The sequence below is a fragment of the Hemiscyllium ocellatum genome, chromosome 16, assembly GCF_020745735.1.
Source record: "Hemiscyllium ocellatum isolate sHemOce1 chromosome 16, sHemOce1.pat.X.cur, whole genome shotgun sequence".
NCBI classification, from domain to species: Eukaryota; Metazoa; Chordata; class Chondrichthyes; order Orectolobiformes; family Hemiscylliidae; genus Hemiscyllium; species Hemiscyllium ocellatum.
In genome coordinates, this window is record NC_083416.1 from 21,499,330 (window position 1) to 21,525,940 (window position 26,611).

The following is a 26,611-nucleotide window of genomic DNA, read 5'->3' on the forward strand; positions in this document are numbered from 1 at the left end:
ATACTAACAAACTGATTGAGGTATGTCACACATATATAAAAACTGTCCAGGTTTTCTGGATATCTGTTAGGGGAAATTATCCTGCTATTAGACAGGAGCTGTAGTACATAAATTGGAAATATATGAGCAAGTGCTAAATTCAGATCAATGGAAAGAAGTAGAATAGTCTTTGAAAGCGCAGTGGCTGGTAAATGCTGGCATTTCAAAGGATTTGAACATCCCTGTACATGAATCACAAACATGTAGGTGTAATGAGCAATTAAATTGACAAATGATATGTTTAATTTTTTGCAAAGATGCTGGTGTATAAAAATAAATGAGTCTTTCAACAATTATACAGGACTATGGAGAACCATGATAACATCTTGAATATTGTATACAATTTTAGACTCCTTATCTTAGAATAAATATGCTTGCATGCTTAATTCATTTTGTTTTCATTGGAAAACAAAGTTGAGAGTTGCTAAAATCTAGATTTTAAAATCTACTTTTGTTTTTAAATTCTGAAGTATTTAGATAATATAGTCCTAAACAATATACAGTGGGGATACAATCTGTACCTCCCAGAAGGGACAACAGTGAAACTTGCAAATGAGACATACTGGTCCAGCTCAACTTCTATACTTTAAACTGTACGACTGGTACATTCGTATCCACACCTTACAGGTTTTCAGCCTAGTCTTTCAAGGTGGGAAGAAGCAACGAGCCAGGGAGGAAAGATATAATGTCCATCTATTCTAGAAGACCTGGAGGGGGGAGAGAATTTTACGCCCCACCAAGACACGTGAGTTTAGTTAAGGTGGAATGTAAACATATTAGAAATTTTACTCCCAAGCCAACCGAACTTGCTGACTTGCAGCATTAACAGAGGTAAGGTGATTTGGGGCAGAGAAACTGTGCCACTTCTGGAAATTGAATTGCTAATTTAAATATTAGAATTAATCTGTGTTCCTCAGATTGTCTTCTCCATTTTTGCTTTAACCTGGCTGCTGAGAGGAGGTGGGGTGGGGTGGGGTGGGTGGTGGGTGGGGAGGGGGGCATGTTACTGGATCTAGCAGGAAAGTGCTTTGCCAAGCAGTGCTTCTGGCCCAGGAGACAAATGACACTCCCACCTTCAGTCAATCAATTTACTATAATTGCACCTACCTGCAATTGGTACCTTCCTGCACCAAGGCAATCCAAATTTCCCACGGATGCCACAATATTTACCCAACCAGGTCTTTTTCTTCTCTTCCAGTACCCTAAGTCCTCTTGATCCAGCCTTCTAAATTCATCTGCTTTTTGTGGCTGTGATTTCTCAACACTTCCACCCATTCAATAAGTATCAGGGCCATTATTTCAGTGCGTGTGTTGTCAATTAATGAACAAGGCTTCTTTGGCTGCAAAAATGTTGATTCGTTCCACTGGATCAAAGAACTATTTCCAAAATCAATATGCTCAGATACACTGCAAGAGTGACTTGACATTCAAAACACAATGTATTCCTTGCAATTATGTACTTGTCTACTCGCTGGTCAGCTTGTACAGGCAATTTGAACATCCTTGTCCAGGGTTAATGCCAGTCAGGAACCTAATTGCTCAATGATGAATCCTTATCATTGTCAGAGCAGACATCATGTCTATGAGAGAAACTGATATTTCTCTAGTAACAGCAGTACTGCAATGGGCCCAGGCTGCATGTCTGTTACTGGAGTTTGGAGTGAAGGTAGGTGAGTTGGCTCAACAGGGTTGTTGCAGTAATGGGAAAAATGGGGAGTTAGTTTTAAGGAGAAAGTGAGGACTGTTGATGCTGGAGATCAGAGCTGAAAATGTGCTGCTGGGAAAGCGTAGCAGGTCAGGCAGCATCCAAGGAGCAGGAGAAGGGCTCATGCCTGAAACGCCGACTCTCCTGCTCCTTGGATGCTGCCTGACCTGCTGCGCTTTCCCAGCAACACATTTTCAGCAGTTAGTTTTAAGCCCAGGCGTGGTTTTCACCCATAAACAGTCCTCACCTCCAGCAAGTCTCTCCATTTGATATGGCCTGTCTAAGCAGGAGTGACCGTTGCTCTCCCCAACTAGGTCGCATGAATACTCAGCAGTTGGCTTACATAGCATGACCCTAACATCACTGATGGAGCTGAAAATGTGTTGCTGGTTAAAGCGCAGCAGGTCAGGCAGCATCCAAGGAACAGGAAATTCGACGTTTCGGGCATAAGCCCTTCATCAGGAATGAGGAAAGTGTGTCCAGCAGGCTAAGATAAAAGGTAGGGAGGAGGGACTTGGGGGAGGGGCGATGGAGATGCGATAGGTGGAAGGAGATCAAGGTGAGGGTGATAGGCTGGAGTGGGGTGGGGGCGAAGAGGTCAGGAAGAAGATTGCAGGTTAGGAGGGCGGTGCTGAGTTCAAGGGAATCGACTGAGACAAGGGGGGGGAGGGGAAATGAGGAAACTGGAGAAATCTGAGTTCATCCCTTGTGGTAGGAGGGTTCCCAGGCGGAAGATGAGGCGCTCTTCCTCCAACTGTCGTGTTGCTATGTTCTGGCGATGGAGGAGTCCAAGGACCTGCATGTCCTTGGTGGAGTGGGAGGGGAGTTAAGGTGTTGAGCCACGGGGTGGTTGGGTTGGTTGGTCCGGGCGTCCCAGAGGTGTTCCCTGAAGCGTTCCGCAAGTAGGCGGCCTGTCTCCCCAATATAGAGGAGGCCACATCAGGTGCAGCGGATGCAATAGATGATGTGTGTGGAGGTGCAGGTGAATTTGTGGCGGATATGGAAGGATCCCTTGGGGCCTTGGAGAGAGGTAAGGGAGGAGGTGTGGGCGCAAGTTTTGCATTTGCTGTGGTTGCAGGGGAAAGTGCCGGGAGTGGAGGGGGTGGTGGGTGTGTGGACCTGACGAGGGAGTCACGGAGGGAGTGGTCTTTTCGGAACGCTGATAGGGGAGGGGAGGGAAATATATCCCTGGTGGTGGGGTCCGTTTGGAGGTGGCGGAAATGACGGCGGATGATACACTGTATACGGAGGTTGGTGGGGTGGTAGGTAAGAACCAGTGGGGTTCTGTCCTGGTGGCGGTTGGAGGGGCGGGGCTCAAGGGCGGAGGAGCGGGAAGTGGAGGAGATGTGGTGGAGGCCATCGTCGATCACGTTTGGGGGGAATCACTGATGGAACTTTAATGGCGATAGGGTGAGGCTCTTAAGTCTCAGGCTCCGTATCTAAGGAATGATGTGGTGGCCTTGTAGAGAGTTCACAGGAGGTTCACAAGAATTATTCTGGGAATTAAGATCTTGTCACATGAGGAGCATTTGAACACCATGGGTCTGTACTCAACGGAGTTCAGAGCATGAGGGAGGATTTCAGTAAAACTTACAGATCACTAAGAGGCCGAGACATAGTAGACATGAAGAAGCTATTTCCATTAGTAAGAGATACTAGAACCCAAGGGTGATTGGGCCTTAGAGTAATTGGATGATGTTTAGAACTGGGATTAACAGGAAATTCTTGAGCCAAAGGTCGTGAATCTGCGGAATTCATTTCCACAGAAGGCTTTGGAGACCAAGTCATTTGCATGTCTTTAACGCGGTGACAGATAGTACTTGATTTGTAATGGGATCAAGGGTTCTGAGAAAAGGCAGAATGATGGAGTTGAGAACCATTCCAACATGATGAAATGGCAAATTAAACTCGATGGGCCAAATGGCCTAATCCAGGTCCTATGTCTTATGATCTTATGGATCTTCAAGAGGGCAGGATGTGTCTCTTTTCTCTGCAGATAAAACCATCTTAAACCTGAAGAAAGCCTATTCATTTTTGCTTCAGCTGTAAGCTGTCTCTCCTAAAAAGTAAGCCAAAGATTTTGTAAGTGTAGTCAAAAAAGAATGCTGGAAATCTGAAACAAAAACCGATGTTCCTGGAAAATCTTAGCAGGCCTGGCAGCATCTGTGAGAAGAAATCAGAGTTAACAATTCAGGTCCAATGACCATTTTTCAGAACTAATGGTAGCTAGGAAAAGGATGGCTTTTCTACTGAAGATGGGGTGGGGGAAGAGCGAGGTGCCATGGGGGTGTTGGAATATGTTGGGAGTAAAAGAGGAATGGACCAGGGCATCACAGAAAGAATGGTCACTGTGGAAATCTGACAAGGGACTGGAACGGAATGTGCATCTGGTGGTGGAACTGGCAGCTTCTGGATGTGGATGCTGGAGGCACCATAGGTGAGGGTAAGGGGGACCTTATTGCTAATAGTTTACAATTACGGACAAGAGAGGGAAACAGTACGAATGATGTTATCGATATACCAGAGAAAGAGTTGCGGGCGGGACTGGTGTAGGACTGGAATAAAGAATGTTCCATGTAGCTCATAAAGAGACAGGCATAAGTGGGGCACATGTGGGTACCCATGGCCTCCCACTCACCTGAAAGAAGTGAGAGCAGTTAAAAGAGAAGTTGTTCAGGGTGAGGATGAGATTTGCCAGATAGAGCAATCCCTTTTTACATCCATCCCCCATCAAATGATCTCAGGGCTCTCTGCTTCTTTCTGGAATAAAGGCCGAAACCGTTCCCACCAACTTCTTTCGCCTAACTGAACAGGTCCTCATCCTGAACAACTTCTCTTTTGGTCCTCACATTCTCTATTCCCTCCCACCAATAGCAATCGGGTCTCCTCACCTACCATCCAGAGGATCATTAGCTGCCATTTCCGCCACCTCCAGCAGGATGCCACCTCCAGATATGCATTCTCCTCCTCTTCAGTGTCAGCCTTCCCCAAGGACCCATCCCTCCTGGATACCACTCTTCCTCCACTCCCAACAGATCTTCACATTCCCATGGCACCATCCCCGATAATCTGAGAATGTGTGACACATGCCTGTTTACTTTGTCTTTCCTCACTATCCAAGGTCCTAAGCACACCTGCCAGATGAAGCAGTGCTTTACCTACACTTCACTTCACTAGTCTATTGAGTTCACTGGTCACAATATAGTCTCATCTATATTGGGGAAACAAAGCCCAGACTGGGTGACTGCTTTACAGAATAGCTACGTTTTGTCCATTAAAAAAAAACTGAACTTCCAATTGCTTGCTGCTTCAACATATTACCATATTATCTGACCAACATCCCTATCTCAGGCTTGCTGCTGTGCACCATTGAAGTTCAGTGTGAGCTGGAAGAGCAGCATGTTGGAGCAAATTACTGTAGTTGCTGGAATCTGTACCAAAAACAACAAATGTTGGAGATCATACTGGATCAGGCATGGATGCTCTCTCTCCATGGATGCTCTTTGACCCGCTGTGACCTCCAGCAGTTGTTGTTTTCAGTCTGGAAGAATAGCACCTTGTTTTCCACTTGGAAACCCTGCAGCCTTCTGGACTTCATATCGACTTCAACTATTTTAGAGTTTGAGCACCCAAACTGGTCACTCTGTATTTTCTGCAAGTGAGACTCACTGGAGCTAACAAAGAAGAGTAGGGGAGTTCTATTAGTCCTGTTTAATATTTGACTGTCAAAGAAGTGTTTAAAAAGGAAACATGTCAGTTATTTTGCAGTACCTAACAAAAAATAAGTTTTTGAAAGAAATGATCTTAATATCTGTGAGCCCTTAATTCAAAATAACTGTTGTGCTTCCTACCTAAAACCTTTCTTTGATTGTAAAATATTTTGGGATATCCTCATGCTTTTAAATAGATGCATGTTTTTCTTTTTATTTAGATATTATAAATCTTGATCAGTTAAGCACCCGTGAAGAACTTTAGGACAGTTGACTTTGTTAGAGACACTTGATGAACATCACTTGTTGATGTATCAGCCCAGATAATACAGGCAAAATTTTATAGGAACCTGAATGGTGGGATAATGGTGGGAAATGAGGTAAAATTGTGCAAAATGTTCAGTGAGACGTATCCTGACATCGCAGCAAATTGTTGCATCTTTTAAGCATATTACATTCATTTAGATGAGATTTTTATTCAAGAGTGTTGAGTTCCCTATTTAGGGGGACTTTAGCTTCTTAAACACCTTATTAACTACACATATTACTTCATTAATACAGTCCCTGTTCTATCATCTGCCACAAGCATGTTAGACACTAAGAATTTCTCAACATGGAAATTAGAACAGGTTCCTGGCAATTTCAATTCACCTCTAGTTGGGAAGGGCCTTCACATTATTCAGCATTAAACGGCATTGTAGGATATGATCCACGGGCCTCAGCCATACACAGTCCTTAAACAAAGACAATTGTGTTTGACATTTGGAATCCCCTGAGGACCTCATGTCATTCATTTTACACCATGCCATTGGTACTTGCAAATTGAACATTGGCAACTTAGAGATGTAGAAGCTAGCAGCAATGACTAAAAAACAGGGGTAAGCTGGTCAAAGTACTCCATAACTTGTGAAACTTCCAATGGTTTGGTGGGAGGTGAAAACCATCACTTCACAATCTGCTTTGCAAGTATTACAATGGACTTGACTATATACAACGATAAGTTTTGTGTTTATGTGGGTCTAGGATAGGATTGGGGTCAGAACAACAAAGAACAAAGAAAATTACAGCACAGGAACAGGTCCTTTGGCCCTCCAAACCTGTGCCAATCCTGATCCTCTATCTAAATCTGTCCCTATTTTCTAAGCATCTGGGATTTGAGTGGGATACTCTTTGGAGGGTCAGTGTGGACTGTAGGGATACTATGGATTCTGTTCCTGGTCCAGTCACGTGTCTGTCTAGATATATTTTAAATGACAATATCATGCCTGCCTCTACCACGTCCGGTGGTAATGCTTTCTAGGCACCCACTACCCTCTGCGTGAAGAAATGATCTCACTTAAACTTTTCCACTCTCACCTTGAACTTGTGACCCCTAGTAAATGAATCCCCCACTCTGGGGGATAAAAAGCTTCTTGCTATCCACCCTGTCGATACCTCTCATGATTTTGTAGACCTCATTCAGGACCCTCCTCAACCTCCATCTTTCTAATGAAAATAATTCTAATCTATTCAACCTCTCTTCATAGCTAATGACCTCCAAGCAGACAACATCCTGGTGAACCTCCTCTGCATCCTCTCCAAAACATCTACATCCTTTTGGTAATGTGGAGATCAGAACTGTTTGTAGTATTACAAGTGTGACCAAATTAAAGTCCAGTACCACTGTAACATGACCTGCCAACTCTTGTATTCAATATTCTGTCTGATGAGCGTCTTCTTGACCACTTTATTGAACTGCATTGCTAGCTACTGGGTAAAATGGACCTGAACACCTAGATTTCTCTGTACATCAATTTTCCCCAGGGATTTTCCATTTACTGTATAGTTTGCTCTTGAATTGGATCTTCCAAAATGCATCACCTCGCATTTGCTTGGATTGAATTCCAACTGCCCGAATCTCCAATCTATTATATTCTGCTGCATTCTCTGACAGTTCCCTTCATTATCTGATATTCCACCAATTTTAGTGTAATCTGCAAACTTGTTAATCAGACCACCTATACCTTCCTCCAGATCATTTATATATATCACAAACAACAGTGGTTCCAACACAGATCTCTGTGGAACACCACTAGTCAGAGTTCTCCATTTTGAGAAATTCACTTCCATTACTATTCTCTGTCTCTTGTTGCCCAGCCAGTTCTCTATCCATCTAGCTAGCATACTCCGGACGCCATGCAACTTCACTTTTTCCATTACCCTACCACGTGCGACCTTATCAAATGCCATACAGAAGTCCACGTATATGACCTCTACAGCCCTTCCCTCATCAACAACTTTGTCACTTTCTCAAAGAATTCTATTAAGTTGGTAAGACATGACCTTCCCTGCAGTAACCATGCTGCCTCTATCACTGATAAGCCCATTTTCTTCCAAATGTAAATAGATCCTATCCCTCAGATCCTATCCTGGAGAATATTCTCCAGCAGCTTCCCCACTATTGCCATCGGGCTCATTGTTCGATAAATAACCTGGATTATCCCTGCTACCCTTCTTAAACAAGGGGATAACATTAGCAATTATCCAGTCATCCGGGACCTCACCTGTGTTCAAGGATGCTGCAAATATATCTGTTAAGGCCTCTGCTATTTCCTTTCTCGCTTCTCTCAGTAACTTGGGACAGATTGTCAACCTTAATGTCTTTTAGAATATCCAACACTTCCTCTGTCCTTATGCTGACTTGACCTAGAGTAATCAAACATTTATCCCTAACCTCAACAAGCATCATATCCCAATGAATACCGATGCAAATTACTCACCCATTTTCTCTAACTCTACACATAACTTCCCTCCTTTGTCCTTGAGCAGACCAACCCTTTTTCTCATTACCCTCTTGCTCCTTATATATGAATAAAAAGCTTTGGGATTTTCCTTAACCCTGTTGCTAAAGATATTTCTTGACCCCTTTTTGTCCTCTAAATTCCTCATTTCAGAATGGCCCTACTTTCCAAATATTCTTTCAAAGCTTCATCTGGTTTTAGTCACCTGAACTTTATGCATGTTTCCTTTTTCCTCTTAGCTGGTCTCACAATTTCCATGTCATCCATAGTTCCCTAATCTTGCCATTTCTATCCTTCATTTCACAGTGACATGTCTGTCCTGCACTCTGAGCAACCTCTTTTTAAAAGCGTCTTACATATCACATGTGGATTTACCTTCAAACAGCTGCTCCCAATTCACATTCCCCAGCCCCTACCGAATTTGGCTATAGTTGGCCTTCCCCCATTAAGCACGCTTCCTTTTGGGCCACTCTCATCTTTGTGCATGAAAGGTGCTCATTCCTCAGCTGATGTAGCACCTTTACCAAATGGTGCACATGCTGAGGCTGAAACTGAATTAATGTTAGAGACATGGCCCTTGTTGTCAGGGTGCAGCATATCTCAGTTTGTAGAATTGTGCTCAGCCATCAACTGCAGGGCATGTTACTACTGACTCTTCTGAGACCTAAGAACTTGTTTTGATTCTTGTGTTCACAATACAGGTCATTTTCAAAAAGAGTCTTGCACTCTGCCACTGGTGGGATTTTAGTCATTTAAGCTGCCTTCCTAAGAAAACAACAGTGGATGAAAGATGATCAGGAATGACGACAAGGAGCATTAGCAGGCTGCTACAGAGGCAGAGGACCACCCAACTCAGGCAGAAGTCACAGCAACAGGACCCATCAGGATGCATGGGTGCACAGGACAATCAAAGGTTTCTCCATTTCCTGGAGAAGAGAGAGGCATAGTGTTGACTTGGACTTCATCTATCTCAAGATGCTGTGAGAGAAATTTGTCAGATGCTGGAGCAAGATCTGAAGACTGCAGTTGAGGGAGGCAGTGTAGGTAGCATCTGCTTTGAACTTTGCTGCTACTTGCTCTTTCCAGAGAGTGACAGGTGACTGTAGGATTTCACAGTCATGCACCTGCAAATACATCAGTATAGTGACTGATAAAATCCATGCAAAATCATACCTTTTCATTTGACTTCCCCCATGATGATGTCAGTGCTGTATCGCGGGCAGTAGGATTTGGAAACATGTCTGGCTTTACCCAAATGCAGAATTCCATCAAATGCATAGGCACAGCACTGAGAGAGCCATATCACAACACAGTAGAGTTCACCAAAGTGAAGGGGTTTCCATTCCATTAATGTTAAGCTGACCTAGGATGACTGATACCACTTTCTGGAGGCATTGCTAGATACCCTGGTAGATGCTCCTACATCCTGGGGCACTCTTGTTTCCCTGTTGCGTTTGAGTGCCCAGGCATCTTACTGAGTTTGTTACTGTTGAATGATTCATGACACAATTTCATAACAACCTGACTGATGCAGAACACAGATATCATGCCACCCATGCATCAACTAGGGCTGTGGTGAAGCAGTTAATAGGGTTGCCATGTGTTGTGAGCAGTGTGGCTGTTGTGTAATTACCTTATTGGTGAGGAGCAATGCCAATAATTGCTTGAGTGCACAGCAATGTTTTAAAGATGCTTCAGGCATGAAGGATGCTGTTTTTTCAGTGGCTATCCACTGAGTTGTGAGTTCTCTTTGTTAGAGTGGGTGGTAAAATGGGGAAATATTGTGCAAGTGCTGTGCCAGAGGGATGGTGTAGGTAGTTAATGAGGCGAGTTTGACAAGATGCAGTGAGAGATTTCATTTGGTCCCATTGTGGGAAACTCTGCAAAAAAACTTACCTTTTTTGATCAGCATCAGGTTTGTAAGATTTAGATTAGATTAGATTAGATTACTTACAGTGTGGAAACAGGCCCTTCGGCCCAACACGTCCACAACGACCCGCCGAAGTGCAAACCACCCACACCCCTACATATACCCCTTACCGAACACTACGGGCAATTTTGCATGGCCAATTCACCTGATCCGCACATCTTTGGACTGTGGGAGGAAACTGGAGCACCCGGAGGAAACCCACGCAGACACGGTGAGAACGTGCAAACTCCACACAGTCAGTCGCCTGAGTCGGGAATTGAACCCGGGTCTCAGGCGCTGTGAGGCAGCAGTGCTAACCACTGCGCCACCATGCTGCCCACCACTGGCATTTTCTGAAATGGCAGAGAGAAAGCGCACTGTTCCAACTCTTACTGCTTTGAAGTTTTAAAAGATGAATTTGTCTAAAAAACAGGTGGCTCAGTGGTTAGCACTGTTGCTCTCAGAGCCAGGGACCTGGATTTGATTCCAGACTCGCGTGACTGTCTTGTGGAGTTTGCACATAATCCCTACGTCTGTGTGGGTTTCCTTTCAGTGTTCTGGTTTCCTACCATAATCCAAAGATGTGCGGGTTAGGTGAATTGGCTATGCTAAATTGCCCAAGGTGCTCATGGATGCGTAGGTTAGTGCATTAGTCAGGGGTAAATGTAGAATAGTAGGATAGGGGAATTGGTCAGGGTGGGTTGCTCTTCAAAAGGTCGGTATGGACCTGTTGGGCCAAATGGCCTGTTACCACACTGTAGGGATTCTATGAAACCAATTCAGTACAATGCAGTCTGTAAACTGGTACTTAAGTTTAATTCTATATCTGTAGAGTATGTGTTTTCAATAAATGTATCTTTTTTAAATTCAAAAAGTTGAAATATAGATTTGTGTCAAATAATGTGATACATTAATATTCTAATTTTCAGTGAGAAATTAATTCGGGGCATGGAGCTCCTATTGGGAGGTACCTGGTGATAATCTTATTTTATTATTCAATACACTTTCAATTGTGTTCTCTTGTAGTTGACAGCTATCTTTTTAGAGATAAATTTGTTAAAACTGATGATAAGCTGATTAATGTTTTCAAAATTAATTGCAAAGTAATTGGTATTGTACATTTAAACAGTCTTTCTTTTGAATATCAAACTTCTAAACACCTATACGAGAAATTAAATCTAGAAGACACAATTTTATTTTGAATTCTTTTGAATAAATGGTCTTAATTCTATTTCAATGCTTTCCCTTTTCATAACCATTCAAAACAATTGATCGAGGACAGATTGAATTCAACTATAGCAGATGTTCTTACAACAGTCCATGCTGGTTGCTTATTGAGCATTCACTGCAAATAATTCAGGAAACCAGTTAAAGAAATGTTTTCATATCAATATAGTTTATCGTCATTCAAAGGAAATTCCACTCTTATTCAACCGTTACAAAATAGCATTACATCACTTCCTTTTGACTTGCCCAAACACATGCAGCTTGTTGCCAGTTATAATTCGTTTGCAGTCAGGCTTATAATTGCTAGCATATGGTACAGATGCTCGAGAGACCAAAGGGTATATTTTGCAACTGGGCAAATGTTCCACGAACTGCCTGGTGGACTGGAACTACGCTATGGTATTTCTAGCATCTAATTCTATCCCCATCTAACTGTTGATTGAAGAACTTGCCACTTAATGAATAACCACAGAAGACCATTATCCCTGATGCCCAAGTCACATTGCTCACAGCCAGGGTTTGGAATTCTGAATCTGCCACATTCCATGAGACACAGTCATTTTGAAGATGTTGAAGAGGGAGGAGATATGATTTGGAGATGCCAGTGTTGGACTGGGATGTACAAAGTTAATGTTCACACCAGGATTATAGTCCAAACAAGTTTATTTGGAAGCACCAGCTTTCGAAGTGCTGCTCCTTCATTAGGTGGTTGTGTAGTATAAGATCATAAGACACAGAATTTGTAGCAAACGTTTACAGTGTGATGTAAATGAAATTTTATATTGAAAAAGACCTGGATTGTTTATTAAGTCTCTCATCTTTTAGAATGAACATGTTGGTTTTAGTTTTTTCATGTGTAAATCGCAGAACTTATTTAAAGTTGCGTTCTCAAGTGAACTTTAACAATAGGTGCCATATCAGCCCAGATAATGCATTGACGACGTGAAGTACCCTGTGTGAGGTTGTCTGTGCCCCAATGTTCAGACTGATTCTAATCTAAAAAAGAGATTTACAGAATCTTACATGGATTCATACAGTTTTTCAGAAAAATTAAATATAATTCTGCAAATACAAATTCACCCCACAAATTTGTGTATGTGGTGTGTGGGTATGCGGGGATATGTATGTGTGTGTGTGTTGGGGGGGGGGCGTTATGAGCGTCTCTGAGAGTGTGTGTGTATGAGTGTGAGTGTAAAGAGAGATATGTCTGTGAGATGGTGTTTGAGAGAGTGCTTAGATATGAGAGAGGGTCAGTGTGAGTGTTTGGGTCTGTAGGAGTGTGTGAATGTGCAGGAGTGTCTGTGTGTAGGAATGACTGTGTCTGTCTGTGGGTGTGCATCTATCTGTGTGTGTGTCTCTGTGTGTGTGTGCGTGTAGTGCAGTGGGATCACCTGTAGCGTGAGGTGAACCCAAAGTCCCTGTTGAGGCTCTCCCAATGGGTACCGAACTTGGCTATCTGCCTCTGCTCAGCCACATTGCATTATTGCCTGTCACAAAGCCTGCCTGGGAGGACAGTCACCTGAAGGTGCAAAATCAAATGTCCCAGACTGCTGAAGTGTTCGCTGACTGGGAGGGAACACTTCTGTCTATTTGCAGCAGAGAGCGGCGGGAGCTGGGTGGAAGTGAAGTCGGAGCACAGAGCTGGTCGGGAAGGTAAGTGATTGTTATTTGAGTGGAGAAGGAACCCGAGACACTACACATGTAGTGCCTCCTACCCTCCCTCCTCCTCGAACCTAAAAAAAGGACTCAGTCGGCTGAACAGGTAAGCTACTTGGTGTTCTTGTTTTGGAGACTAAGTGTAGAGTTATGGTGGAATGTTCCTCCTGCAGGATGTTTGAGGTAGGGGAGACCACCAATGCTCCTGCCGACTTCATCTGCAGGAGAGCCTCCAGCTCCTCACAGACCGCATTAGGGAACTGGAGCTGGAGTTGGATGAACTGAGAATTATTTGAGAGGCTGAGAGGATGATAGATAGAAGCTCCAGGGACATAGTTATGCCAAGGAACAGAGGTAGCTGGGTAACAGTTAGAGGTGGGTAGGGGAGGAAGCAGGCAGTGCAGGGATCCCCTGTGGTCATTCCCCTCAACAATAAGTATACCGCTTTGGATACTGTTGGGGGGGATGGCCTAGCAGGGGTAAGCTGCAGTGACCGGGTCTCTGGCATGAGGTCCAGCTCTGAGGCCCAGAAGGGAAAGGGGGAGAGGAGGAGAGCACTAGTTACAGAAGACTCTATAGTTAGAGGGACAGACAGGCGGTTCTGTGGATATGGGCGAAACTCTCGGTTGGTTTGTTCCCTCCCGGGTGCCAAGGTCCAAGACGTCTCGGACCATGTCTTCAGAATCCTTAGGGGGGGAGTGTGTGCAGCCAGAAGTCGTGGTGCACATTGGCACCAACGACATAGGTAGGAAGAGGGGTGGGGAGGTCATTCAGGAGCTCAGGGAGTTAGGCTGGAAGCTAAAATCTAGGATGGACAGCGTCGTCATCTCTGGGTTGTTGCCGGTGCCACGTGACAGTGAGGCAAGGAATAGGGAGAGAGTGCAGTTGAACACGTGGCTGCAAGGGTGGTGTAGGAGGGAGGGCTTCAGGTATTTGGACAATTGGACTGCATTCTCAGGAAGGTGGGACCTGTACAAGCAGGACGGGTTGCACCTGAACCAGAAGGGCACCAATATCCTGGGAGGTAGGTTTGCTAGCAGTCTTCGGGGGGGGTTTAAACTAATTTGGCAGGGGGATGAGATCCAGACTTGTTGTCCAGCAAGTAGATTAGCTATTTTACAGGATGTCCAAGAATGTAGGGAGGGTGTGGAGAAGGTAGCACTGATAGGGAATATTTACAGACACAGAGATGGATTCAAGTGTGTATACTTCAATGTAAGGAGTATCAGAAGTAAGGTGGGTGAACTTAAGGCGTGGATCGGTACTTGGGACTACGATGTTGTGGCCATCACAGAAACATGGATAGAAGAGGGACAGGAATGGTTGTTGGAGGTTGTTGTTTCAGTAAGATTAGGGAGGGTGGTATAAAGGAGGGGGTGTGGTGTTGCTAATTAGAAAGGGTATAATGGCTGCAGAAAGGCAGTTCAAGGGAGATCTGCTTTTGGAAGTAGTATGGGCTGAAGTCAGAAATAGGAAAGGAGCAGTCACTTGTTGGGTGTTTACTATAGGCACCCCAATAGCAGCAGAGATGTGGAGAAACAGATTGGGAAACAGATTTTGGAAAGGTGCAGAAACCACAGGGTAGTAGTCATGGGTGATTTCAACTTCCCAAATATTGATTGGAAGCTCTTTAGATCAAGTAGATTGGACGGGGCAGTGTTAGTGCAGTGTGTCCAGGAAGCTTTTCTAACTCAGTATGTAGATCGTCCGACAAGAGGGGAGGCCATATTGGATTTGGTACTTGGTAACGAAGTACCAAAGGTTGAATGTCTAGTAAAGAGGAAGAAGGAGGCTTACATAAGGTTGAGAAACAAGGTTCAGACAGAGCGTTGGAGGGTACAGGATAGCCAGGAGGCAGCTGAAGAAAAGGGATTAGGAGAGCCAAGAGAGGGCATGAAAAATCTTTGGTGGGTAGGATCAAGGATTACCCCAAGACCTTTTATGCACATGTGAGAAACATGAGAATGATGAGAACGAGGGTAGGTCCAATCAAGGACAGTAGTGGGAGACTGTGTACTGAGTCGGAAAAGATAGGAGAGGTCTTGAATGAGTACTTTTCTTCAGTATTTACAAATGAGAGGGACTGTATTGTTGAAGAGGAGAGTATGAAACGGACTGGTAAGCTAGAGGAGATACTTGTTAGGAAGGAAAATGTGTTGGGCATTTTGAAAAACTTGAGGATAGACAAGTCCCCTGGGCCTGATGGGATATATCCTAGGATTATGTGGGAAGTAAGAGAGGAAATTGCAGAGCCGTTGGCAATGATCTTTTCGTCTTCACTGTCAATGGGGGTGATACCAGGGGACTGGAGAGTGGTGAATGTTGTGCCCCTGTTCAAAAAAGGGAATAGGGATAACCCCGGGAATTACAGGCCAGTTAGTCTTACTTCGGTGGTAGGCAAAGTAATGGAAAGGGTACTGAGGGATAGGATTTATGAGTATCTGGAAAGACACTGCTTGATTAGGGACAGTCAGCATGGATTTGTGAGGGTTAGGTCTTGCCTTACAAGTCTTTATTGAATTCTTTGAGGAGGTGACCAAGCATGTGGATGAGGGTAGAGCAGTGGATGTACTGTACGTGGATTTTAGTAAGGCATTTAATAAGGTTCCCCATGGTAGGCTTATGCGGAAAGTCAGGAGGCATGGGATAGTGGGAAATTTGGCCAGTTGGATAGAGAACTGGCTAACCGGTCGAAGTCAGAGAGTGGTGGTAGATGGTAAATATTTAGCCTGGAGCCCAGTTACAAGTGGAGTTCCGCAGGGATCAGTTCTGGGTCCTCTATTACTTGTAATTTTTATTAATGACTTGGAAGAGGGAATTGAAGGGTGGCTCAGTAAATTTGCAAACGATACGAACTTTGGTGGAGTTGAGGATAGTGAGAAGGGCTGTTGTCGGCTGCAAAGGGACTTAGATATGATGCAGAGCTGGGCTGAGGAGTGGCAGAAGGAGTTCAACCCTGTCAAATGTGAGGTTGTCCATTTTGGAAGGACAAATAAGAATATGGAATACAGGGTTAACGGTAGGGTTCTTAGTAAGGTGGAGGAGCAGAGGGATCTTGGGGTCTATGTTCATAGCTCTTTGAAAGTTGCCACTCAGGTGGATAGAGCTTGTAAGAAGCCCTATGGCATATTAGCATTCATTAGCAGAGGGATTGAAAGTCATGGAGTGATGTTGCAGCTGTACAGGACCTTGGTAAGGCCACATTTGGAGTACTGTGCGCAGTTCTGGTCGCCTCACTTTAGGAAAGATGTGGAAGATCTGGAGAGGGTGCAGAGTAGATTTACCAGGACGTTGCCTGGAATGGAGAATAGGTCATACGAGGATAGGTTGACAGTGCTAGGCCTTTTCTCATTGGAATGGCGAAGGATGAGGGGTGATTAATAGAGGTTTATAAGATGATCAGGGGAATAGATAGGGTAGACAGTCAGAGTGTTACAAGAGGACAACAGAGTGTTACAAGGGGACATAAATTTAAGGTGAAGGGTGGAAGGTATGGGGGGATGTCAGGGATAGGTTCTTTACTCAGGGAGTGGTGGGGGCATGGAATGCGCTGCCTGTGTGAGTGGCAGAGTCAGACTCATTGGTGGCCTTTCAGCGGCAATTGGATAGGTACATGGATAGGTGCTTAAGCTAGGGCAAATGTTCGGCACAACATGGTGGGCCGAGGAGCCTGTTCTGTGCTGTATTGTTCTATGTTCTATGATTGTTGTGCCGTGTCCATTCATCCACTGCCTTGGCCTCTGCACGGTCTCGCCAATGTACCAAGCCTCAGGGCATCCTTCTCTGCAGCGTATGAGGTAGACAAAGTTGGCTGAGTTGCATGAGTATCTGCCATGTACACGTTGGGATGTGTGCCCACACGTAATAGTGTATCTGTGTGAGCACTCTGACATGTCTTGCAGTGTCTACCGTGACAAGGTTGTATGGTGTTGTCCTGACAGCTGAACAGTTTGCTGTGAGCAATGATCTGTTTGAGGTTTGGTGATTGTTTAAAGACAAGAAGTGGAGGTATGGGGAAATTCTTGGTGAGGTGTTCATCCTCATTGATAACTTGTTTCAGGCTGTGAAGAACATAGCGTAGTTTATTGGCTTCTGGGAAGAACTGGACAACGAAAGGTACCCTGTCAGTTGCAGCATGTGTCTGTCTCCTGAGGAGGTCATTACGGTTTCTTGCTATGGCACATCAGAACAGGGCATCATACCTCATTCCTGTGAGGGCATCCTTGAGTACCTAGAGATGCCCATCACGTTACTCCTCTTCTGAACAGATCATGTGTATGCATAGGGCTTGTCTATAGGGGATGGCTGTTTTAATATGTTTCGGGTGGAGGCTGGAGAAGTGTAGCATTGTGAGGTTATTTGTGGGTTTGCAATAGAGTGAGGTGCTGTGGTGCCCAACCTTGATGGAGATGCATGTGTCCAAGAATTAGACAGATGGTAGAGAGTAGTCCATGATGAGTTTGATGGTGGCACGAAACTTGTTGATATCATTGTGTAGTTTTTTCACTGGTCCAGAGGAAGAAAATGTCATCAATGTACCTGATGTAAAGTGTTGGTTGGAGGTCCTGCATAGAGAATAGGTCTTGTTCAAATGGTGCATAAAAATGTTGGCATATTGGGGTGAAAATTTCATCCCCATGGCTGTTCCACGTGTCTAGTTGAAGAACTTGTTGTCAAGGGTGAAAATGTTGTGGTCGAGGATAAAGTGGATGAATTGTAGGACAATGCCCTGAAATTGGTAGCTGTTGGTGCTGAGTACTGAGGCCATTGCCGCAATGCTGTCATTGTGGAGGATGCTAGTGTAGGATGCTGAAACATCCATTTTGACGAGGAATGTTCCCGGTTTGACTGGTCCATGGGTGATGAGTTTCTGTAAGAAATCTTTAGTGTCTCGCCAGAAGCTGCGGGTCCCCTGTACAATAGGTTTCAAGATGCCTTCAACATAGCCAGGGGGGTTCTCACACAGGGTTCCATTGCCTGATACAATAAGGCATCCTGATGTGTTGGCTTTGTGCGTCTTTGGAAGTCGCCTACCCGAGAAGTACATGGGATAAGGGAGCATAGGGAACTCTGAAGGACTGGAACCAAAGTCCTAATCAATGTGTTTAGTTCACAGGTGTGCTGTTTGGTCAGATCAGCTGTAGTATTATTGGCTGTTCAGTTGTCAGTACATTTCTTTGCAGTTATCTGTTCTATTCTGAAAGACGATGGCTCCTCCTTTATCTGCTGATTTGATGACAATGTTGTGATTGGGTTTAAGAACATGGATGACCTTGCACTGTGATCAGGTGATGTTTTGCTCTACCTTGTGTGTGTGGCTGATGAGATTGGCATTTATATATTTCCTGACGGTTTGAACATATATGTCAAGTCCAGGGCTGCGGCCGTCCGTAGGGTCCAAGTTGACTCCTTCTTTGGTCGCTCCTCTATGGATCATTGTGATGACTGTTCAGGTTCCTTGGTGGGCTCACTGGGATTATTGCTGGCATCTTGAAAGAATTCCCAAAGAAGATGGTGCCATGTTTCTCCAACAGAGACTTGAAGGTCCTGATGAGGGGTAGGTGCAGAGGACCATTAATGAAGGACGATAATGTCAAATGTTGGAAGCCTGGTCTGATGTTGTCACCTCAGTCAATGCGGTCACTATGGTCCAGAGGAAGAGCGAGCAGTGCCGCAAAGGTGCCACAATGATCTTCTCTACTCTGTTAAGCTTTGTTCCACACTTTTCTCTTTGCTATCTCACACACACTCTACCTCTGCTTTGCCACTCTTTCCATCAAGAGACATGCTTGATACTCTCATTGTATAATGTAGCCCCATATGTGTCTGTGCCAGCATGATGCCTAATTTCATGTCCATACAGGATACACCATGGATCTATGTCTGTGATGAGAGCCTGCTGAAGCATGTGGAAGCAAGAGGAACCAGGCGTACAGAGGAATATGGAATTACTCCATTGTCTCTCATGGTAAAACACTTATTCATTCTCTATCTTGTGTAGCTAAAATGCTTTGTGTGAATGAGATGGTCAGCAACATCTAGAACATGGATGTGTGCAACAAATGGGAAGGAAATCCCCATGGATAATGAGGCATCAGTCAATGGTCACATTTCTTTGTGGAAACTGAAGACACAGAGCTCAAATAGTACAAAAATGGCAGGAAGGAACTCAAACAAAGAATTAGGGGGGTTTAAAGGGGCAATGAAATATTTTGAGCAAACAGGATAAAGGAAAAACCCAAGGCATTCCATACCTATACTAGGAGCAAGAGGGTAGCTGGGGAAAGGATAGCTCCACTTGAGGACAAAGGAAGGAATTTATGTAAGGAGACAAAGAAAGTAGGTAATGTGATTCATGAATACTTTGTATTGGTACTTGGAAAGGAGAATGTAGAACACAGAACATTACAGTGTAGTGCAGGCCCCTTAGCCCTAGATGATGTGTTGACCTATAAAACCAATCTAAAGTCCATCTAACCTACACTATTCAAATATCATCCATTTGTTTATCCAGTAACCATTTAAATGCCCTTAATGTTGGTGAGCCCACTACTTTGCAGCAGTATTTGAATTTCAAAGGTATTTTGATGTGTGAAAGGATGGCATGTTGAGTATTTTGAAAACAAAAGGCAGATAAGTCCTCAGGACCTGATGGGATCTATTCCATAATGCTGAGGGAGGCAAGTGAGAACATTTCTGGGGCACTGTATGAATTTTTTGTATCCTTTTTAGTCACAGGAGCGATCCCAAATGATTGGAGAATATCTAGCATTGTTCCTTTGTCTAAGAAGAGCAATACAGATAATTCAGGAATTTACAAGCTGGTAAGCTTGTAAATCAATATGAGGTAAATTATTGGAGAAGATTCTTAGGGATATGATTTACTCACATTTGGAAAAAAATAAGCTTATTAGTGATAGGCAGATGGCTTTGTGTGAGGAAGGTCATGTCACATAAATTTGAGTTATTTTTTAAGGAAGTAATAACAATAACTGATGATGGCAGGGCACTAGATGTTCTCTATGTGGAGTTTAGCAAGGCCTGTGGTTGCTGATGGTAGGCCGATACAAGAGATGAAGTTGCATGGGATCCACCATAACCTGGTAAGGTGAATATTTCTCTGGGCCGACGTGACAGACTGACCAGGACCCATGTCCATGAATGCCTTAACCTGACAGCATGAGATGAGCAGTGCCCAGATTCATAGAGTTATAGATTTCCACAACATAGAAATAGGCCTTTCAGCACAACATGCCCATGTTGCTTAGTTTTCACAATAAAACTAGTCCTATTTGTTGGTATTTCATCCATGTCCCTCCACATCTATTCCATCTGTGTACCTGTCTAAATGTTTCTTGAATGACAAAATTGTACTCTCTTCCATCACTTCCTTTGGCAATCAATTGCATGCTCCATGCGAAAACAATAGTCCTTCTGGACCCTTTTGTATCTCTCCCCTCTTACCTTAAACCTGAACCTTTAGACCACGGGGAGAAGCTGTTGGCTATCTACGTTATTTATGCCTCTTATGATTTTACAGTTCTCTATAAGGTCACCCCTCTGTCTCCTACGCTCCAGAGAAAAAGGTCCATCCTATCCAACTTCTCACAGAGTCATAGAGATGTACAGCATGGAAACAGACCCTTCGGTCCAACTCATCTATGCCGACCAGATATCCCAACCCAATCTAGTCCCACCTGCCAGCACCCGGCTCATATCCCTCCAAACCCTTCCTATTCATACACCCATCCGGATGCCTGTTAAATTTTGCAATTGTACCAGCCTCCACTACATCCTCTGGCAGCTCATTCCATTAACGTACTACCCTCTGCATGAAAAAGTTGCCCCTTAGGTCTCTTTTATATCTTTCCTCTCTCACCCTAAACCTATGTCCTCTAGTTCTGGACACTCCACCCCAGGGAAAATACTTCGTCTATTTATCCTATCCATGCCCCTCATGATTTTTTAAATCTCTATAAGGTCACCCCTCAGCGTCTGATGCGCCTGGGAAAACAGCCCCCAACCTGTTCAGCCTCTCCCTGTAACTGAGATCCTCCAACCCTAGCAACATCCTTGTAAATCTTTTCTGAACCCTTTCAAGTTTCACAACATCTTTCCAATAGGAAGGAGAACAGACTTCATGCAGTATTTCGACAGTGGCCTAACCAATATCCTGTACAGCTGCAACAGGACTTTCCAACTCCTGTACTCAACACTCTGACCAATAAAGGAAAGTACACCAAACGCCTTCTTTACTATCCCATTTATCTGCGACTCCACTTTCAAGGAGCTATGAACCTGCACTCCAAGGTCTCTTTGTTCAGCGACACTCCCTACGACCTTACCATTAAGTGTATAAGTCCTGCTAAGATTTGCTTTCCGAAAATGCAGCACCTCACATTTATCTGAATTAAACTCTGTCTGCCGCTTCTCAGCCCATTGGCCCATCTGGTCCAGATCCTGTGGTAATCTTCACTGTCCACTACACCTCCAATTTTGGTGCCATCTGCAAACTTACTAACTGTACCTCTTATGCTCGCATCCAAATCATTTGTGTAAATAGCTGAAAATGTGTTGCTGGTTAAAGCACAGCAGGTTAGGCAGCATCCAAGGAACAGGAAATTCAATGTTTCGGGCCAGAGCCCTTCATCAGGAAGGCTCTGGCCTGAAACGTCGAATTTCCTGTTCCTTGGATGCTGCCTAAACTGCTGTGCTTTAACCAGCAACACATTTTCAGCTCTGATCTCCAGCATCTGCAAACCTCACTTTTTACTCATTTGTGTAAATAACAAAAAGTAGAGGGCCCAGCCACTCCACTGGTCACAGGCCTCCAGTAGGAAAAACGCCACTTCACCACCACCCTCTGTCTTCTACCTTTGATCCAGTTCTGTATCCACGTGGTTAATTCTCCCCGTATTCCATGAGATCTAACCTTGCTAATCAGTCTCCCATGGGGAAGCTTGTCAAACACCTTGCTGGAGTCCATATAGATCACATCTACTGCTCTGCCCTCATCAATCTTCTTTGTTACTTCAAAAAACTCAATCTAGTTTGTGAGACATGATTTCCCATGCACAAAGCCATGTTGACTATCCCGAATCAGTCCTTGCCTTTCCAAATACATATACATCCTGTCCCTCAGGTTTCCCTCCAACAATGTGCCCACCACTAAGGTCAGGCTCACCAGTCTGTAGTTCCCTGGCTTGTCTTTACCGCCCTTCTTAAACAGTGGCACCACGTTTGCCAAACTCCAGTCTTCCGGCACCTCACCTGTGACTATCGATGATACAAATATCTCAGCGAGAGGCCCGGCAATCACTTCTCTAGCTTCCCACAGAGTTCTAGGGTACACCTGATCAGGTCCTGGGGATTTATCTACCATTAACCATTTCAAGACACCCAGCACTTCCTCCTCTGTAATCTGGACATTTTGCAAGATGTCACAATCCATTTCCCTACAGTCTATATCTTCCATATCCTTTTCCACAGCAAATACTGATGCAAAATATTCATTTAGTATCTCCCCCATTTTCTGCTGCTCCACACAAAGGCCGCCTTGCTGATCTTTGAGAGGCCCTATTCTCTCTCTAGTTACCCTTTTGTCCTTAATATGTTTGGAAGAACCCTTTGGATTCTCCTTAATTCTATTTGCCAAAGCTATCTCATGTCCCCATTTTGCCCTCCTGATTTCCCTCTTAAGTATACTTTTACTTTCTTTATATTCTTCTAAGGATTCACTCGATCTATCCTGTCTATACCTGACATATGCTTCCTTCTTTTTCTTAACCAAGCCCTCAATTTCTTTAGTCATCCAGCATTCTCTATTCCTACCAGCCTTCCCTTTCACCCTGACATGAATATACTTTCTCTGGATTCTTGTTATTTCATTTCTGAAGGCTGCCCATTTTCCAGCCATCCCTTTACCTGCTAACATCTGCCTCCAATCAGCTTTCGAAAGTTCTTGCCTAATACCGTCAAAATTGGCCTTTCTCCAATTTAGAACCTCAATGTTTAGATCTGATCTATCCTTTTCCATCACTATTTTAAAACTAATAGAATGATGGTCGCTGGTTCCAAAGTACTTCCCTCACTGACACATCAGTTACCTGCCCTACCTTATTTCCCAAGAGTAGGTCAGGTTTTGCACCTTCTCTAGTAGGTATATCCACATACTGAATCAGAAAATTGTCTTGTACACACTTAAGAAATTCCTCTCCATCTAAACCTTTAACACTATGGCAGTCCCAGTCTATGTTTGGAAAGTTAAAATCCCCTACATTAACCACCCTATTATTCTTACAGATAGTGGAGATCTCCTTCCAAGTTTGTTTCTCAATTTCCCTCTGACTATTAGGGGGTCTATAATACAATCCCAATAATGTGATCATTCCTTTCTTATTTCTCAGTTCCACCCAAATAACTTCCCTGGATGTATTTCCGGGAATATCCTCCCTCAGCACAGCTGTAATGCTATCCCTAATTAAAAATGCCACTCCCCCTCCTCTCCCGTCTCTCTTTCTATCCTTGCTGTAGCATTTGTATCCTGGAACATTAAGCTGCCAGTCCTGCCCATCCCTGAGCCATGTTTCCGTAATTGCTATGATATCCCAGTCCAATGTTCCTAACCATGCCTTGAGTTCATCTGCCTTCCCTGTTAGATCCCTTGCAATGAAATAAATGCAGTTTAATTTATTAGTCCTACCTTGTCGCTGCCTGCCCTGACTGTTTGACTCACTTCTGTTCTCAGCTGTACCCGTCTCAGATCAATCTCTTTCCTCACTATCTCCCTGGGTCCCACCCACCACCTTACTAGTTTAAATCCTCCTGGACAGCTCTAGCAAATCTCCCTGCCAGTATATTAGTCCCCTTCCAATTTAGGTACAATCTGTCCTTCTTGTACACATCACTTCTACCCCAAAAGAGATTCTAGTGATCCAAAAATCCCATACACCAGCTCCTCAGCCATTAGATTAGATTACTTACAGTGTGGAAACAGGCCCTTCGGCCCAACAAGTCCACACCGACCCGCCACCCACCCATACATTTACCCCTTACTTAACACTACGGGCAATTTTGCATGGCCAATTCACCTGACCCGCACATCTTTGGACTGTGGGAGGAAACCGGAGCACCCGGAGGAAACCCACGCAGACACAGGGAGAACATGCAAACTCCACACAGTCAGTCGCCTGAGTCGAGAATTGAACCCGGGTCTCAGGCGCTGTGAGGCAGCAGTGCTAACCTCTGTGCCACCGTGTCGCCCACGAATGCATTCATCTGCTTTATCCTTCTATTCCTCCCCTCACTAGCTCGTAGCACTGGGAGTAATCCAGATATTACTATCCTTGAGGACCTCTTCTTGGTATCTTCCACAAACTCACTGACCATACCTCTGAAATACTCATCCAAATCATTTATATAAATGATGAATAACATTGAATCCAGCACAGATCCCTATGATAATAGGCCTCCAGTCTGGAAAACAAGTCTCTACTCTACCCTTTCTCTTCTACCTTCAAATCAATTTTGTATCCAATTGGCTAGATGTCCATGGATCCCAAGAGATTCCTCCTTACAGATGTCTGTACATTTCCCTAACCACATTAGCCCATACTCTGGACTGGTGACAGTAGAGGGATAAGACCGACTGTGACCCACTCACTGAACTGTGTAGACAGAGAGCCTCAGAACACACTGAACAGATACCTGACCAGGGCCAATCTTCTGGACTGGTATCGGAGTCTCTCCTGGATTTGCTGTGCTGAGAACCCCCCACCCCGCCTGAATGTTACTGTTGTGGACTTTGGTAAAGACTAATGCTGTAAAGCTTTGTGACGTTGGGGCTTACTTGCTGTATTTGCTGCATGTTTACTGCATAAGCATGTGGTTCAGAAAAAGTAAGATTGACAAGGCACAGTGCCATATAGCAAAATGTGTATCCAATTGACTGCGAGCTGCTGACCAGCAAAGAGAACTATTGGATTGTGTGACTACACTAACAGGCAAGGCATAGATGCTGCAAGATGCAAGTAGATGCTAAGTGAGCAAGTGTTGAGATTAAGCATGCAACCCTGTGATGTGTGCAAGTCCAATCTGTGAGCTGGGAGTCTGTATTTGTGTGCAAAGTGTCCTTGCAGCAGTCTTTCAATGTTAGTTGCTGATTCGCCCTGCAACATACACCTGTTTTTCCTAAGATCTCCTAAGATACGGCATGGTGGCTCAGTGGTTAGCCCTGCTGCCTCACAGCACCAGGGTCCCAGGTTCAATTCCAGCTTCGGATGACTTTCTGTGTGGAGTTTGCACATTCTCTCCATGTCCGCATGGGTTTCTCTGGGTGCTCCGCTTTCCTTCCACAGTCCAAAAATGTGTAGGGTAGGTGAATTGGCCATGTTAAAATTTTCCATAGTGTTAGGTGCATTAGTCAGAGGGAAATGGGTCTGGGTGGATTACTCTTCGGAGGGTCGGTGTGAACTTGCTGGGCTGAAGGGCCTGTTTCCACACTGTAGAGAATCTAATCAAAATGTGGGTGGCACAGTGGTTAGCACTGCTGCCTCACAGCGCCAGAGACCCGGGTTCAATTCCCGCCTCAGACGACTGACTGTGTGGAATTTGCACATTCTCCCCATGCCTGTGTGGGTTTCCTCCGGGTGCTCCAGTTTCCTCCCACAGTCCAAGAATGTGCAGGTCAGGTGAATTGGCCATGTAAATTGCCCGTAGTGTTAGGTGCAGGGGTAAATGTAGGGGAATGGGTCCGGGTGCGTGTGCTTCGGCGGGTCGGTGTGGACTTGTTGGGCCAAAGGGCCTGTTTCCACACTGTAAGTAATCTAACCTAATCTACAAAAATAGATGAGAAGCATACCAAAAGAACCCTGAGAGATTGCCAAGTACTGTATTGGATACCAATGTGTGTGAAGAAGGGATGCATGGAGGAGGTGTCTATGGTTCATGGTTAAAATGTTGAGCAAAATGAAGACTGTCCATAGCCAATGGTGAGCTGAAGTCACCAGGTACCCAGACAGATTTCATGTTGAAATTTCTCAATGTCTAGCTTGATCAGTGCCCTCCTAGACCTGTCCATGCTTGCAGAATGCAGAGTTAGTGCATTGGACAATAGCAGGACAGAGGCAATGGCAATCTATTTTCAATGTCTGTGATAGAAGATGTGGAAAACGTAACAGCGAGCTAGGTTTGTTCAATAGATTATTTCAATTGCATGCCTCTATAATCTTTTGCTATAAGTTCTGCGCTGTATGATCCTGCTGCACAGCTACCTGATGAAGGAACAGCAGTCCTAAAACTAGGACAGGACAACCTCATTTACCCAAATGAGACAGGCGGGGAGTATTTTGGTCAGATAACTGATAATGTTTTACAGGATCTTGAGATCTTGTTCAAATATTCCGAAATTTGAATAATTGACATTCAGATAACTGAGGTTGTTCTTCCAAATAAACTTGTTGGACTGTAACCTGGTATTGCATGATTTTTAACTTTGTGATAGAAGTGTACATATAGCTGATGTTGGTGGATCATGCCCTGCTCTCCAGTTTTTATGTGATCAACATGGATATCCTGGAATAAATGG